This window comes from Alternaria hordeiaustralica (genome assembly GCF_023758085.1).
Source record: "Alternaria hordeiaustralica strain BMP 2776 chromosome Unknown scaffold_64, whole genome shotgun sequence".
NCBI classification, from domain to species: domain Eukaryota; kingdom Fungi; phylum Ascomycota; class Dothideomycetes; order Pleosporales; family Pleosporaceae; genus Alternaria; species Alternaria hordeiaustralica.
The window spans coordinates 4016-22648 of record NW_026056836.1 but is presented as its reverse complement, the minus strand read 5'-3'; the positions used below and the strand labels follow the sequence as shown (position 1 = coordinate 22648).

General features: G+C 28.8%; 1 non-coding gene across 1 annotated transcript; it reads right to left on the bottom strand.

Annotated features, from left to right (window-relative positions):
- Positions 1 to 4317: 4317 nt before the first annotated feature.
- Positions 4318 to 4394, bottom strand: J4E84_011128. Its single transcript has one exon. It is a non-coding gene; the product is annotated as a tRNA-Val (tRNA).
- Positions 4395 to 18633: the final 14239 nt, after the last annotated feature.

The window sequence follows — 18633 nt, the reverse complement described above, 5'->3', positions numbered from 1 at the left end:
TGATTATGCTTCAGATCTAGCTATTTATTTAAATGTATCTAAGGTCACTGTAAGTAAATATATAAATAAAGGGTTGGTTTTTAAAGGTAAATACTACTTAAAAGTTAACTCTTTTAACGAATAAGTAAAGTATTTACTGATACTCTACAACACAGGAATCAGAACTAGTAAGTGGGTTTATGACAGAGCATTCAGCTGTTATTTTTGTATTTTTCTTTTTAGCTGAATATGCTAGTATTATTCTTATTTGTATTTTAAATAGTATATTATTTTTAGGTGGTTATCTGTTTGACTTTAACTATTATCTATATCCTTACTTTTATTTAGTGCAATTTATTGCAGGGGATAGTTATATGTATCTAACAGAAAATGAAACTAATTTTAATGTAATTGACTTTGATAATTACAATTCAGTAATAGGAACAACTATAAGTGGTGTGGTAATAGGACTTAAAACTTGTGTAATGATCTTTACTTTTATATGAGCGAGAGCCTCATTCCCGCGTATTCGTTACGATCAGCTTATGTCCTATTGTTGAACTGTTTTATTACCAATAGTTATTGCATTTATTATACTAGTCCCATGTATATTATATAGTTTTGAAATAATGCCTTGTAATATACCTTTATTATAAATTAACAAATATTTATCTAAATAATAATTTTTTATTATAAATATAAATGTGTTATGTATTTAAATATTATACTAGAAAAAAGTTTTTTGATTTGTATAATTTACCCTAGTCCCCTTACTTTTTGAGTATATCATGAAATATGTAAAAAAAAGTTAGGGGGAGAAGATAGTATAGCTTTTATATATAATTATTTAGTAAATTTTCTAAAATTTTTCTATGTATTATAAGTATTACATTAACATAGATCCTATAATAGAAAAGAAACTAAAAACTGTCTAGGTATGTAAAAATTTTAAGTGTGGAAATATATATTGTGATCCTAACTAGTACTTAAAGGTTTTATGCTACTAGCTCTTTAGTTTAAAACACTTTTGTTGAGTTTGCTGTGTTAATTAGGTCACAATAACTATACTGGTGGAGTATAAATTGTATTTTATAATATATCATTATTTGAATGAATAGTACGTACAAAAGAGCTTATTGACATAAATTAAGGTGTTTTACAAATACAAGAACGATAATAACAAAATAATTTACTATAACAGTCATTACATACCTGCTTATTATTGTAAAGTACAGCTGTACTAATAGACAAGTTTTTGTATTTATTGGGCTACCTAATGAGAGAAAGGTGTTTTTCTATCAACACTCATCTCACACTACCCCGGGAGGATTGGCCCTTATTTGCGATTTTGTGACTCACATCTGTATGGGAAAGTATGAAGATACTCTTCTAAACCACTCCATGGAGGCTCAAGGGTCAACCCCTTAAAAATCCCCACCGGAAGAAGAAGTATCACATACTTCTATATAAGTCGGTGAATATTTCTTATAATGATTTATCAATTCTTCTTTTTTCACCAATCTATCGTCTTAATAACTTATTTTTTCGGGACTATTCACATTGATTTTAGTGCATGTATGTATCCCCTTTTTAGACTGAACACTTTTAAATTTAGTGAGATTCCTATGATTAACTTCTACAAATTTACTGGGATTTTCTTTAATGTATTTGTTTACCTTTTCTATGTCTTTTTCCATTTATAATAAATTAGTTTCACTTTTCAATTTTTTATATTTTGAAAGAGATGAATAAATAAACGGAAATTCCCTATTTTCATCTATGATTATCGTTTTGATAAACAAATCTAAATTTCGTTCTGTAAGATCCATTACAGGCTTATTCACAGACTTATCCGGATTATAAAAAGATTGTGTTACAATTTTATATGCACTAGTATTAAATACAACGATCATTAATCTACTTAAATTGAGTTGGTGAAAGACTTCCTTTTAAATTATTTTTCCCACTACTAATTATTATCCCAAAAGTTTTAAATATAACTTTTAGTAATGGTAATCTAACTCCATCAACAATTAAGAATGTTTTTCACCCATGATCTCTATGTGTAACTAACGACTCAACCATATCCTCTTTAAAAAAATTCTTTATATTGCATTATTCTATAAAGGTGTGTACCATTCTCTATTTTATACCCCTCCGATACACGCCTTCTATTTCTTATAATTCTAATAATATAAATCTTTTCCGTATCTAAGAAAATAGCCCCAAAATTACGACGTATAACATTATTATAAAATGCTTTATCTAAATAATTTCTATTAAAAACAATAGAGGTAGTATGAACAACATTACGTTCTTTCTGAGATGAAAGTGTAATCCCACTCAAATCAATTATTGTTGAAAAAGGAGCATTTCTTTTAACTAAAGAATACAAGAAATTCCTATCATTCTTTCATTTCTCTATCTGAGTTTTCTCAGATGAAGTATATATATCTTCAATTAATTTTATACTTTTTTCTTTAGCAGCAAACTCCACTGTATCCAATTTTTTTTTTAACATATCTAGTAATTTTTCTGTATTCATTTTTTTTATAATTTTTAGTAGAAAAAAAGGGAAAAGTGAAAGAACGCCCTTAACCGTTTTAACCTTTCACGGGAGATATTAGGAATCGAACCTACAAATATATCTACACTGTTAATAATATTACACCTGGATCTCCTTTTATTTATTTTGCCATTGTTGGTTGCTTTAGTTTTTTTTGTATAAAAAAAGAAACTAAAAAAAAGTTAAACAAAAGAAAAAAAAAATAAGCAGCAGGGTAGAAAAGAACATGTATATGTTTTTTTCAACCCATGCGGGAATATACAAAAATATAACTAATATAGGTGTAGGTTTATATGATATACACAATACTAAGTAAATATATTGCTCTAAAATGTGAAAAATCTACAGTTAGCATTAATGACTGCTAACTCAACCCTTTAACCCAAAAGTTCCATTTCTTGTCTTAGAATTAATAAGGGTATATTGTGTATTGGATTTAACGTAACCTCTTAGCATAGTAGATGGTTTATTATTAAATGAGGAACGTATGTTTTTTAAGCTACCTGCATATCTATACTTAAATACAGCTCTCATAGCTGTTAAACGTCTTGTTAATCTACCTGATGCTTCAAATCTTACACCACTTACTACTTGTTGTTTTATGGTATTTATAATATTGTTTTTGTTCATTGCTTCAATATTATCATCAAATGTTATAAGTGTGTGTAAATCAGGTATTCTTACCATTTGTAAAATAGCTTTTCTTAAAACTCTTACTGCTTTATTTTTCCTATCTCTTAATTTTAAAGCTACTGCTGATGAAAATACGTCACTATTTAAATGTATAGATCTTAACTCAACTAAGTTAATTTCTACCTTTTTGTTGTATAATTTTTCAATTAAACTAATTAAACCTAAATTTCTTAAGTTTAGATTTAAGCTATTGAATTTAGATTTATTAAAATTAAGTAATTTTAATGAATTAAATAATATTTTTTGTAATCTAACTAATTTTTTTAAAAGTATAATGTTATAAGTAGGTATATTACTTAACGTAAGGTATTTTCTTCTTAAATCTACTAGGAAGTATCTTATTAAGTTGTTATTTGTTTTAAAGAAAGCCATATTTCATTTTCTAAATATGAAAAAGTTATTTTTTAATAAAGCAGGTATTCTGTTTTCATGGTTTGGTACAAATACTCTTTCTCCATCAACAATTAGTTTTCTATATTTTACAAGTACAAGAATTTTTAATATAAACCACTCAATAGATGATTTTTGTTTATTATATATATATAATGTTATAAAAAGTTTTGTGTTAGTATGTTTTAGCTCAGCTCTACTTGCATATATTTTGTTTGCTGAATAACGAATCTTGTTATCACGTCTACGTTTAAAAAGAATTTTTATTTTATCTTGTAGCATATTACAATAACTTCTAAGTAATTTATTTACTACAGCATCGTAACTTATTAAAGATTTAATGTAAGATTTATTGTAAGAGTATACACTACTAAATCATTCTTTACTAGAAGACGTATAAAAAATAATGTTATTATATTCATCTCTTTCAGAATTACTTTGTAATTTTGGATTTTTTTCTATAATATAGTTAGTACTTAATGGTTTATCATTAAAACTATTTTGTTTATTTTTGAATATGTATAACATAGAATATTGTTATGAATTATTGGTATAAATTAGGGCAAAACAATGAAAGTTATAAGTTTAATTAATATTGTACATCCTTACTACATTTCTATAAATTTTTATGTTTATTATCGTTAAATTTAACCATTTTCCCTTTAAGATAGGTGTGTAATTATGAAAAATAAGTTGGAAATAAGTGATTCGAACACTTAACCTGCCGCGTGTAAAACGGATGCTCTACCAATGGAGCTAATTTCTTTTTTTATGGGGGGCTTTAAGCAAAAGTTTATTTTACTCTTCTCCCCCCCCTTAATTGCTGTATAAAATTTAGACTGCAATTAACCAGTTACTTCATAAGATGTATATACTGGGATTTGTTATACTATAATAGATAAAAAAATTACTATAAATAACAAATTTTACCTTTTTCATAACAAGTATATGGTGATCTAATCGTTATTTTACTATTATGAACAACATGTATCTACAACTGCTTGCATACTTTCCACAAGGTTTGTCCCGCTTGCTTCTAATAATCCTTTAGCCGTTTCTTTAATGGCATTGATATCATTAGTTGTTTGTTGTGTAATACCCGGTTGATTTAATTCTGCATCTGCTAATCTATCTATATTTCTTTTATAGTCAGAACTCACTTTAATTTCATTCAGTACTATTTCACCTGCACCATGAACTTTATTCTCCGCTTGAACTAACAACTCCCTACCACTAGGTAAACCACGAACATGATCGTGAAAATCCCCAAGCTCATCTCTTAGTGGTTGAGAACTTTGTAAAATAACAGTGCTTTTCATAGTAGAATTACTATTTTGAGACAATGCTAGTGATAAAGATATAAGTAGTGCTAGAGTAATAATAGTATTATTAATATAGGAGTTAAATAAAAGATAAAAGATTAACCCTATCATGATATACAATGCATAAGATGTTATAACTCCAGTGTTTAATCTAGAAATATTATTACTTATATTCAATAGCCCTTTCTCTAACCCATAAGGACCTAAATACTCTACGGATCCTTTATCTATTACTTTCGTAGTTTGCCCACCAAGTTTTAGTACAATACCTGTAATGTATCTGTTGTAAAATAGTTCTATTAAGAAACGTTGATTAAAGAAACTAAATATGTTGTAACCTACTCTAGATAATTTAAAGTAAATTAGTATAGTAGATAAGTATTCAGACAACACTATAGCGATTACACTTAATGAAATAGTAAATATTAAAGGTAATAACTTAAATAGAGTTGGTACTCCAAATTCAGTATCTAACATTATTTCATGAGAAGGATGTATAAATAAAGCATTATCTGAAAAGAATCCTGAACCTAACCCTATAAACATGTCTTTTGTTATAAACCCAAAGAATATTGAGAATACAGCTAAAATCATTAACATGGCGATCAGATTTATCATACAAATATGTAGGTAATAGTGATAAAAACTAAAAAACTAACTATAGAAGAAAATACTAATTATTAAAAAGTAAGTCTATCTTAGGTAACTCTATCTTAGTTAATTCTTTTAGTATTCATACCACTTTTTATTAATTCAATTTTAGCCAACCCTTTGTCAGTTAAGTGCTCTTTTTCTTTGATTAATGATCCTATTTTGGAAAAATCAGATAAATCTAAGGCTTTAACCCCTTGTATAGGATACTTTAAGAAAAATGGTATAATTTTTTGTTCTATATCAGAAAACTTCGTAACTGTATAGTTACCTTCGTTTCTGGTAGAGCTAGGGTAATATTTACCACAATCTAAGAACTCGCAAAATAATTTTAATAAAGCAGCATCTCTCGAATGTTGAGTTACGGAAAACATTAAGATAACTTGTTTTCCAACTTTTGTCTTAGAATTTATAAGATTAACAAAGAAATTACCTTCAGCGCTAACAAACCCTTACAATCAATTCGGGTTAATTGTTTTTTTATTAGGGTTTAAAGGTCTAGCTACTATATTTAACCTAGTCCCCTGTGGGGCCTTACCCTGCTGTGGGACAAGACCGTAAGCGCTAGGGAAAGCAATCTCTAATTCCTCTGATAAACCTAAATTCATTGTAGCTTTTATGCTAACAATATCTATTAAACCCTCTAAGGTCAAATGTCTTTTACATTTAACTAATTCAAAAGCAGCCTTAAATAATTGAAAATCCGACCATTTATGTGTAATTAAAGGAAAATTATTAAAATGGTCTACAATTACTTGTAGATCTTTTATAGATGAAACTCTAAATTGAACCGCATCTTTACCGTGTGAGGAAATACTACCTATACCCATAAAGAATGCTTGAATAGATTCTAATAAATACCGGTCTTTTTTATGTAATTTTATACCAAATTGCAAGTTTACAATTCAACCAGTATTCATCTTAGAAGATTTATTAAGACTAATTGAAAAATAGCTCTCTCCATTTACTTTTTTATTTACATATATGAAATATATGTAAAAAAAAAGTTAGAGAAACCTGTAACAAAATAGGGGTGTAGAGTCGGCTTCTGGCTTGAAATAGAAGAAATACCTCTTGTTAAACTTCTACTAAAACTTGTAGAGATATTTGCTAAGAAGGGATTCTGACTTGATAGTATCTTTCGACACCCATTAGAGTATACCTTAAACACAAAAGAATTTCTCTTGTATCAACTACCGTCTACTCGTTGCTCTTTTACAGATAGAGAGCTATCTGACTTAGATCCGCGATTGTCCATTTCTTTTTCAATCATCTTCTGACTTGTCACCATCTCTGAGTAATTAGTTCAGCCACTTATAGCCTTTCAACTATAGCTTGGTATCAGAAGCTTTAGGAGGTCCCCGGAGTTTGATAGTTTTACCCACGCAAATGATTTCCCAAATCATCCAGCAGGTAAGCTCATAAAGATATCACCTTCATGTGCTTGTTTATAGTTAATTAAAGGTCCATTAGGATTCGTTAAGAATGTTAAATACAACACTTTTACAGAGTATAATGTAGTAAACATTGCTCCTATAGTAGCTATTATATAAACAACAGTACCAGAGAAATAATATTGACCATAAGCAGATTCAAGTATAAAATCTTTTGAATAGAATCCTGTCATGAAAGGGAAGGCTACTAAGCTTAAAGAAGCTATAAGCATTACAGAATAAGTAAGTGGTAAAAATGGTCTTAACCCACCATATCTTCTAAAATCTTGATTGTCAGCTACAGCATGGATAACTGCACCAGCTCCCAAGAATAATAGTGCTTTATAGACTTTTAATAAATCTTTACCCTTACTTTTTTTTTGATATATCATATATATCAAAAAAAAAAGTTAGAAGTAGCACCATCACTTTTTTCGATGATACGTGTCCGCCTAATTTTTTCTAGTAATTTCGAATATTCGAAATTACGTCGAAAAAATAAGGGCTAAGATTTAGGGTTATCAGGTAAATTAGCAAGCTGTTCTCTATTGAGTTGAAATGTTGCACCTTGTTTAATTACAGCTCCTGGAAAATGATCAATAAAGATGCCTTCATTTATGTACTTGATACCATCCTTTGTAACAGTATTATTATTTCTATTTCGTCTTACTGTTCCCCGATCACCAGCTTGAGAATTATTGGAAAAATATTTAGCCAATCCTGTAAAGGTATCAACTGCAAAAAATCCCGAAGCTTTTTTCGTCAACCCGGGTAGATACTCAGGATGTTTACAAAAATAAAAATTACCTAACTCAGTGCTAATTCCACCTGGTTTAACCAAATTAAAATATCTTCCTATTCTATTATCAAGAAAATTTCTTTGCTGGTTTAGAGATAGGTTTTCCAAATCGGCTACGCCTGAATTTGGGTTCAAGTTCATTCATAATTCACGTTGATTTTTATAAATACCAAAAACTTCAAGGGTTTCTATATTTATAACATAAATTTTTCCTGGCTTTAGATCATATAAGGATTTATCTTTTAATTCAACTAAAGAATATTTATCTTTCGGTTTTAATTGAGAATGAATTTGTTCACATCTAAAAGGTACACCTTTTTCTTTTAAATATATAACAATATTTTCCCCTTTATCGTTTGTTATAGTTATACCCTTGTGTCAATTCATATTATTTCTAACGGCACCTACAGATATCTTTAATTGATCTGCTAATGAATTATAAGAATTAGATTCTGCTAGTAAAATAGTAGCTTTTTTGTCCAATAAAGCTTGATATACATGAATTTGATCTAAACTTAATGATAATTCACTAGCTTCAAAAGAAAAATTATAAAAAATAATATCTTTTAATTTTTGTTCATCTTTAATGTTAAAATAGGGTTTATAATTAGTATAAATACATTGTTCTAATATACGACTAATATATTGTCCAAACCCTTGTAGTATTTTAGCACCCCCTTGACTTAAGGGAAATGCATAGTTAATATTATATCATTGTTGAACTATATTATCGTACGTAATAATAGGTGCCCATTTAATAGATGAAACATTTCCGTTGGCCATTACTCAATCATGCAAATGAGATCTTAAGCGATTACCATAAAAACTGTTTATATGGTCATTAAGACGATTTCGTAAAGATATGGCAGAACCTATTCCATATTTACCAGTTTCTTGGTGCACAAAACAGTAAATACCTGAACAATCTCCATCTATTACTTTTTGAGATCCAAGGGGTAAATCATACATAATATTAGGTTTTATTGTTTTTAAACTTAACTGCATATTGAATCTAAATATTTTATTAAAATTGTTACTTAAAAACTCAAATAATAAGTTATCTCCTTTAAAACCAGAATTATTATTTTCAGGTAAAAGATTCATCATATTAATTAAATCATGTGAAGCTTTTATACCTTTTGATGTTAAGAATAAAGGTAAATTTAATTTATTTTGATCATGTATCTGATAAATAACATTACTTAATAACACGCCACCTCTAGACTTGTCATTTAGTATTGTATAAAAAGAAGAATGGATTTTAGAATTAATACTATGTTTTTTACCCTTTTCCCCTTTATCTCCAATGGTATTAATAATAGGTGTTATGAATAATGAACTTGAACTTAAATTAAATAAATCATAATCTATAAATTCAAATAGACTATAAAGACATAAAATTTTTAATAAACCTCCAGCAACAAATGTAAAGTTGCAGATAATATAGGCGTTAATTTAATTTTAACTATAAAATATTACCTTCGCCATGGCTATCTATTACTTATTTCCCTTTACCGGATTATGATTCCAAAAGGAACCTATCCAGTAGCTAGTAGTGAAAATAAGGACAGAAAGATCCACCTAGTAATTGATTAAAGCAGCAAAACACTGCTTTATATATAGCGCTAAGGAAATATATTATAATTACTTGCAACATATCACTATGTTGTTTAGACCATATCATAATATAGAATCATCCTAAAAAAACGTGATTATCTACGAGGCTACCTATATTTGTTTTTTTTAATTAATTAATTAAAAAAAAGGTCGGGAAGCACTTAATAGCTGTTTTTAATAAAACTACGTCTAATATTTTTGACGTATGGTCGTTGAGGGTTTATGTATTTATATTATATATATCTTCCCTGCTGATTGTCTCTAAATTTTAGTACTAGCTTGCCATATAACTAGTTAAAACTTTAGAGGTGTCCCAGCATATTGTCAAATTTTACATGCGCCCTATAAATTCGACGCATGGTTCACCAAATGAAATAAAGCTATATTATAAGAAGATAAACCTACAGCTATAACCATCATCCCAAGCTGGCTCATTGTAGAATAAGCAATAACTTTTTTAATATCTTGTTGGAATAAACCTATTAAAGAACTAAATACAGTTGTAATTGCACCTAATCATAAACATAATAGTAGCACTGTTGAACTATATTCTATTAAAGGAGATGAACGCATTAATAAATACACACCAGCAGTTACCATTGTGGCAGCGTGTATTAGTGCACTAACGGGTGTAGGCAAATTTGTTGATTTATGCTATATGTAGATCAATGTCTACACGAATACGGCACAAATACTCAACAACTCACGTTGTTGTTCGGACTATATCATCAATTACACTAATTGTTTATGAATTTAATTTTATCTTTTATGATTTCTATACCTGATTCAGTTAAATGTTTTTTATCTTTAACCAGATCATATACTTTTAACCATCTCAAGTATGAAACATGTTTTTTAGTTTTAAGAGGATAATTGTGTAGATAACTTAATATTTTATTAAGTTTACCAAAATTAACTACAGTATTATAACCATTATAGCTTTTTACATGTGTTACATAACCATCTATTAGGTTAGCAAGCAGTTTACTAAATTCCACATCATCTTTTTGAGAGATTACGTATCTTACAGTAACTATATGTTTACCTGTTTTACTTAAATAAGCAGAACTAGTGAAACATCCTTCTGCATCTGTAAATCCAGATAATCATGCATTACATAAATTTACTTTTCCATTTGATTCTATATATGTAATATTAGTCTTATATTTTAAATTAAAAGCTTCTAATCATAATTTAAACTGAAGTTTTTTATTTTTAGTTAGTAAGTTACCATTGAATATCTTTATTATTTTTATAAGATTATCTTTATTTCTAACTCTATACTGATGAGTTTGGTTTAATTTGCTTTGTACTGTTACGGATCCAAAGCCTAATTCTTTTTTAATGTAGAATAGTACTTGTGCATCTACGCTAGATTGTGTTACTTTAAACACTAAATAGCCTCTTTTGTCTACACTAAATACTCCGTCTCCTTCAGCAAATCCTATTAACCATCATTCAAAAATTTTTTTATCATCTAATGTAATTGCTTCACGTGTAGTCTCTGAAGAGCCCAAATTACTAACCTGGTTTCCTGCGGATTGTCCCTCATTCTGGATTTTTCCGAAGCTTACAAAGTAAACAGTGGACCATAATATAAAAACGGGATGTTCCCGCATATAGTGAAGTTTAAGGAAGGCCCTATTCAAACCCTCCATCGCCATAGGTAGTCAAACGTGAAGACCTATTTGAGAACTTTTAGCCATAGCTCCAATTAATAAACATATACCTACAATAGTAACAACATTTTCATTCATGTAAGGAGCTAATGAGAATACAGTTGCATAGTCTAAATTCAATTTACTTATAGTCTTTCGGCTATAATTGGACTGTATCTTCACCCAATTTTTTTTTAATGGGTGTATAACGCGCAGTCTCTGAGGATCCTCGATATATAATAAATATATTTAATGTTTCCTGCTGATTGTCCATTTTCACTTATTAAACAACAAGATCTATTTATTTTAATTTTTATGGTCTGTGTACGTATCTAAAAAAATATTTTCACAGTATCCTATAAAATAACTTTAGGAGTTTCCAGCGATACAGTTATATAATAAGAGTAATATTACTATTACCCACGGCAATTTATTTAAAATGCAAAGAATCTAAATGTGAAAAATTATATTGTTTTTTTTTATTATTAAAATTATTTTTTATAATTTTTATCTTATCCAACTTCTCTTTGGTTAGACTTCCTTTATTAAGATCTTGAACAAGACATCAGTCTTTATATGATAGATACTTAGAAGAATATAGTGGAAAACGATCAAAATACTTACGAACAATTTCATGACTTCTGGAGTTATGAGCTATTGCCATAAAAGCATAAAAGACTTTATCCTCTTTTTTTCTAGTTCTAGTGTAAAGATTTACAGTAAGAAAATTGGTTATTTCAGTTAAAATATTAAAATAGCTAGCACCTCCTATATCTTGAGAAACTTCTCTAGAATAGTTTTGTTTAACTTCTATACGGAAAACAGTTTGAACACTTGTTCTTAGGAAGACTCCATTTTTTTTTCTATCATATACTGTTATGGCAAAACCAGCATCAGCATCACTAAAACCTGCCAATCAACTATTACTGTCTAAAGGGGATAAATCTAAACCTAGTAAAGGTATAGAACTACTATCTTTTTTATTTATTCAATTAATAGCTCTATGCAAAGCTTCTATTTTTGGTGTACGCATGTGTCCATTAATCAAATGAATTATCTTTAAAACCTCTTTTTTAGCTAAGATTTGTAATAATACATGGCCTGCCTTTTCTCTATTAATAACTTTACCTACCTCTAATTCAGAAGATAATTTTTCAGCTAAAGGTTTATCATTAATATTAAAAGCAATAATAATTTTTGGCCTACTAACTATATTAGTCTTGGAGATTTTATCCTGAACACCAATATAGCCATCTCCTTCAATTAATCCGGCTAAGTAAGGCCCAATAAAACTGTCATTTGATACTTCAGTTGTAGAATATCTTCTTATGGAGCGATCAAAAACAGATCTATTTTTTTTAAGAGCACGAGCACAACAATAGCTATTGTCACATTTAAATTCTTTATTTTTTTCTATTTTACCAAACGCTAAAAAAATCGCAAACATACCTACAGTTAAGAAACAATCACCTACTCTATTTGTTAAAAATGCTGAAAGAGAGCTTTGATTTGCTGCTATTCTAGTAAATCAAAAACATACTAAAAGATAGGAACAAACCCCAACACCTTCTCACAGGTTTTCAATTATAATCCATTGCGAATCTTTTGTACTAAAGATTTAATTGGTTATATACCTAATTTATATAACATTTCAGGTATAAAATACGGTTTTACTAATACTGTTAATTTATCCATACTTTTTTTACTTATTCTAATTCTATAACTTTGAACACCACTGCTATTAATACGTTTATTCAAAGTAGCTTTTATTCCAAAGTTTTCATGCAATGCATTTATTAGAAGTTCTTGTTCCTCTTTAGTGAAACTTTCTGTGCATAACATAACTATACCTTGATATAAAAACCCATCTCCCATAATTAAGTGAGCTAACCCTCTTGCTGTTAACAAGTCTTGTATATTTAAAGGAATAACTTTTTTTTGTTCTTTGTAAAATAAAGAATGATATTCATTTAAGCAAGGAAACTTCAATGTTCTAATATATATAGATTTATATATTTTACCTGTTCTAGAATCAGCTTTTCTTACAACTATTACAGGCTCCATGTCTATTAAATCGCCAAATAAAGTGTATAAACTAAATACATATGACTTTTGATCAGGGTAAGTATGATCTATTCTAAGTCTTGTATTATAGGTAGATTTACCTTTTTCCAAAAAGCCATCTGCTAACATTATACCTATGATTGATTCCTTTTGCTCCTGTGTTAGTTCATACTCTTTTTTGTACTGTTTAGTGTATTTACTGGTTTCAGGTATTTTACTATAAAATCTTTTAAATACACATAAAGGATAAGTGATATAGTATATATAAGAGGTATAGTAAGGATGTAAAAAATAGTATGAATAAAAAATAAGAATGATAACCAAAATATTACAATTATGCAATAGTTTTATAACAAAACCTTGGACTATATCTTTACCCCTATATCCTGTTTTCTTCCCGTAAGCTTGCGGTAAGAAACCATTTTTTATAGATATAGTAGGGTATTCCACGTATAGTCTCTGAGGATCTCACTAGGACATGTTGTCCTTTGATTTCCTGCTGATCAACATAAGCAAAAAGGCTTATACTTTCCAGCATACAGTGGAATAATAACTTATGAATTTAAATCCATAAACGGCCAAGAAAAGACCAACAAACATTAATAAAAAGTTATTAGCTGTAACTAATATAACCATCATAAATGTGAACAAGCTTAAATAGCTAAAGAACCTTTGAGGGTGAGGATCCTCACTCATATAACCTATAGAATAGATATGCACTAAAGAAGAAACTATTAAAACAGGTATAAGCATAGAAACTGTCAATGAATCAAAATGAAATCCTCAGGATACATTTAATGATTCAGAATCAATTCATCTGAATACCTCTATGGATACAGGTATATTATTTAACCCAACTTCAAAGAAAGCTAAAACAGCTAATATTGTTGTAGTTACAACAGCTGTACATGTAATTATTTGTGCTCCTGATACTCCGATTTTTCTACCAAAAAAACCAGAAGCTATTGACCCTAATAGTGGTAAGATTATTATAGCTAGATACATTATTTATATTCAATACTAATACTTCCTCTTCGTTTTCTCCCTTTTTCCATAGGAATTGTATTCCCTTAGGAAGGATAGGATATTACCATAATTTTTCTATTATGCCTGACTATATCTTAAGCAAATAATTATATAATTATATAATTATAAACCAACCTCCATTTAGTCGATGAACTGTTCACCAATATTTCTATACTGATGTTTAGCTGCGGATTATCTATTTCATTTCTTCATACAAACCGTTTTTACCCTACAACGAGTCATTACCTGTTCCATTAATCATATTACTATATTAATTTGGTAGATTTGTCTTTAAGATTTTCCCGCATTTTTAAGGTTTAGCCTTAATGAGACTAGATAGAGGTTTGCTCTACCTTTTTTGACCTATTTTCTCTCAAACCCCTAATCATCTCCATGATTATTTTTAGTAGTAATCCCCATTTTTTTTTTCAATAACAAGATTTCTTTCAGACCATCTTCTTTTAAATGTTCTTTGTTTTTAACCATAAAAGCAGCTATTTTAAAAGAACAATAATTTGAGTACTTTGATCCTGCTATACCATATTCTTCAAAAAAAGGTATTACATGGTTAATTATATCATCAATTCTTGTAACTACAAACTCAGCTATTGAACGCTTTTCATATCTAACTACATATCCGCATTTAAAGAAGTGTACAAAACTCTCTAATAAATCTACATCTCTTAAATCTTGAGCAATAGAAAAACGTAATGAAGCATATATATTGTCTGTTGTCTTAGATTTATTAATGGCAATAAAAAAATTACATTCTCCTGTTGAAAATCCAGCTATTCAAGGTTTAGAATGCACAAGTGTATTATAGTTATTTACTCTTTCTTCTCTTATGACAGGAATAGTATCAGGAAAAGCCTTTTTTAATTGGTCAGATAAACCTCCATTCATAGATGCCCTTGTATTAATTATTTTTTGTATTCCCTCTAGATTACTATGCTGTTTTTCTAACATTAAGTTAATAACATTTTTAAAAAGCATATAATCGGAATATTTCTTAGTTAATAAGGGATAATTATCAAAGTGCGGTATAATTACATTAGTTATATCCTTACTAGAGTGAACCCTAAATTCCACTGTATAATTATTATTGGGTTTGGATACAAGTCCTATACCTCCGAAATATTCCTGTATTTTCAATACTAAAGATCTATCTTTTTCATGCATCTTTAGTTGAATTCTGGCCTGCACGTTTCATCCAGTTTTATATCTAGAATTATTTAGCATTGCAATTAGAAAGGAACTTTCAGCATCAAAAATTCCAGTAATAAATAATGGATCTAAAGAATTTTTAGGCCCCCCTCTCTCAGAGAGAGAGGGGGTCCAAACCGAGTTAAGGGGTTTAGATGTAGAATAATTTCTTATTCCACTAGGAATGATATTAAAAGCTTTAATGGGTGATTTAGGTTTACTAAAGGATAGATGGGTTGATTTAAAAGAGATAAATCTATAAAAAGCTACTAAAATACCTAAACCGATCGCAGATTCTGCTCCGGCTATGGCAATAATATAGATAGCGTACGTTTGACCTAATATATCATCGAAGCTAAGTGAACTAACCAATACTAAGAATGTAATAGCTAATAGCATTATTTCTATTGAAATAAGCATTAAAATTATGTTTTTTCTGTTTAAAACAAAACCTAAAATTCCAATTGTAAATAAAATTAGTGATAAATTCATTGTATAATAATAAAATATTAATGTAGGTGTTCTAAAGTAATTTATTGTATAAGACCTTTACTTGCATTAGGGTATTGATAATATCTTATTTTGCTATTAAACAAATAAGAATTATTCATGTATTAGATATACATAGTTAATACATTACTACAAAATTTTATGTCTAATTAGCTATAATGACTCTGTAGTACGGTATGTATAAAACAACCTGTTGCGTGTAGAACGGATGCTCTTTATTGAGCTCTTTTCTCTTTTTTTTTGTGTGGGGCTTTAATTATCATAGGTAAATCATAGATTAATCTTCTCCCCCGATTGCTGTAGAAATCTATCTTGCAATCTTCCACTAGATATATAGGGTTACCCTCACCGGCGGGGGGGGTGGTGGTGGGCAAACAGAATATATCTACTGGGATATGTTATACTATATGGTAAGGTAATTACTTTTCATAACATGTTAATTGTACAAAACAATTCGTTTTACTAAAAATCTTGAGTTATTAGATAGGTTTTATCCTACTATTATTCTTGTAATAAAGATAAGAATAGGACAAAAAGATCTGTTTATACAAGAGTACTACGTAGTGTTTCCACTGTTTCCATTGTTTCCATTGTTTCCATTGTTTCCATTGTTTCCATTGTTTCCATTGTTTGGTATAACGGAATCATACGTTGTATTTGCAAGACAACTTTCATGCATCTGACAGTCACAACTTACGCAAGCTGAATCCGGATGGTCACCCCCACAAAGACAACACCTATTGTTTTGATTTGCTGATGCTGGCATATCAGCCGTTTCCTCATGAGGACAGGAACAACTTGGATGATGGTGGTAACCATCTGCATTACCAGTATTTTTTGCAAAAACATTAAAATTAGGTTCTTTGTTGGCTACAAATTCTGAATCAACCCCCGCATGAGCAAACTCTCCTGAAAATACCCCAACCTGATCAAACTGTACTAAAAATACCCCAACATGATCAAACGGTCCTGAAAATAAGCTAGGAAGCTCATTAAGCACAATATGGCTACATACAGAAAATACGTTAACGATTATAAACAGTGCATATCAAGCTAAAAAGATATTTTGTATAGTTAAATAGAATGATGAAATACTTACAATTCTCTGTATTTTTGGATGATTTTTAAGGTAATGAAATAATTCGATAGATAAAGGTACAAGTATTGCTCAACTGGCTATAGCAAATACAGTAGCATAATAACTAGAATTATCCTGTGGGAAGTAACTTGCTCAACCGTTTTGTGCATCACAAGTAACTATGTTACCGTCAAAAAGGTAGATTAACGTTGAAACTGAATAATGGATAGCGTCTAATATTGGTGCAGGATAAACACCAAATAAAACAGTAGGTATAACTAAAATGAATAAGATAGTAAATTCTCTTTTAGTTAAATCCGGTATACTAAAGGTAAACATTGTTGAATAGGCTCCACCAAAAGCTATTCTTTGATACATATATATAGTGTATGCTGCAGAGAAAATTATAGAAGAACTTGCAAAAACACCAAATAAAGATGATCTTTCAAATACCCCATATAATGATAAAAATTCTCCTATGAAATTTAAAGATAAAGGAGCTCCACAGTTAGCAAGACACAGTATAAAGAATAATATAGCAAATAATGGCATTACTTGAGTAACTCCTCTGTAGAAAGAGATTACTCTTGTAGAAGATCTATCATATAATACACCTCCTGCACATATAAATAGACCTGGTGAAACTAGTCCATGAGCCAACCCTAAATTAATAGCACCTTCAATACCTTGTATACTGTTACTGAACACACCTAGAAGATAAACTGCAGCATGAGAAACAGAACTGTATGCAATAAGTTCTTTAATATCTATTGTTCTTAATGTACTAAGACTAGCGTATACTATAGTAATAACACCAATTAGGAAAATTATATAAGTATATTCCATATAAGCTTTAGGTAAAACAGGTAAAATTAGTCTAAGTATACCATATAAACTTAATTTAAGAACAATTGCTGCTAAAATTATACTTCCTCCTAAAGGTGATTCAACGTGAGCCTTTAAAAGTCATGTATTTAGGAAAATAGTAGGAGTTTTTACAGCAAAAGCTATAAAAATACCATAAAATAAGAAAAGTTGTGTTAAATAAATGAAATTACCTTTAAAAAGAGTATCAAAATCGGTAGTACTCATGATAGATGACATTGCTAATATAGATAATAGTAAAAATAAAGAACCCAACAAAGTATATAAGAATAAATAAAAACTAGCCTTTACTCTATTATCTGACCCAAATATACCTATCAATATGAATAAAGGAGGTAATATTGACTCGAAGAAGATGTAAAAGAGTAAAATATCTAATACTAAGAAAACCGCTAATAATAAAGTTTCTAACAACAGTATTATAATAACATAAGATTCTACATCTTTTGTTATTGATTTTCAATTAGATACTAGTGATATAGGTATAATTATGGTAGTTAATAAAATGAAATATATAGATAAACCGTCTACACCTAAATAAAAATCAAAATAACTTATTTCATGATATTCTTGTACAAATTGAAACTGATTTGTACTAAAATCAAATAAAATAAAGATTATTAATGAGATAAAGAAATTTAAGATAGATGTAGTTAACGCTATGAATTTTATATTTCTTAATGAAACTCCATTATCCCTATTAATTAATATTGCAAGTACACCTAATATAGGAGTTAAAAGTAAAGATGATAATAACAT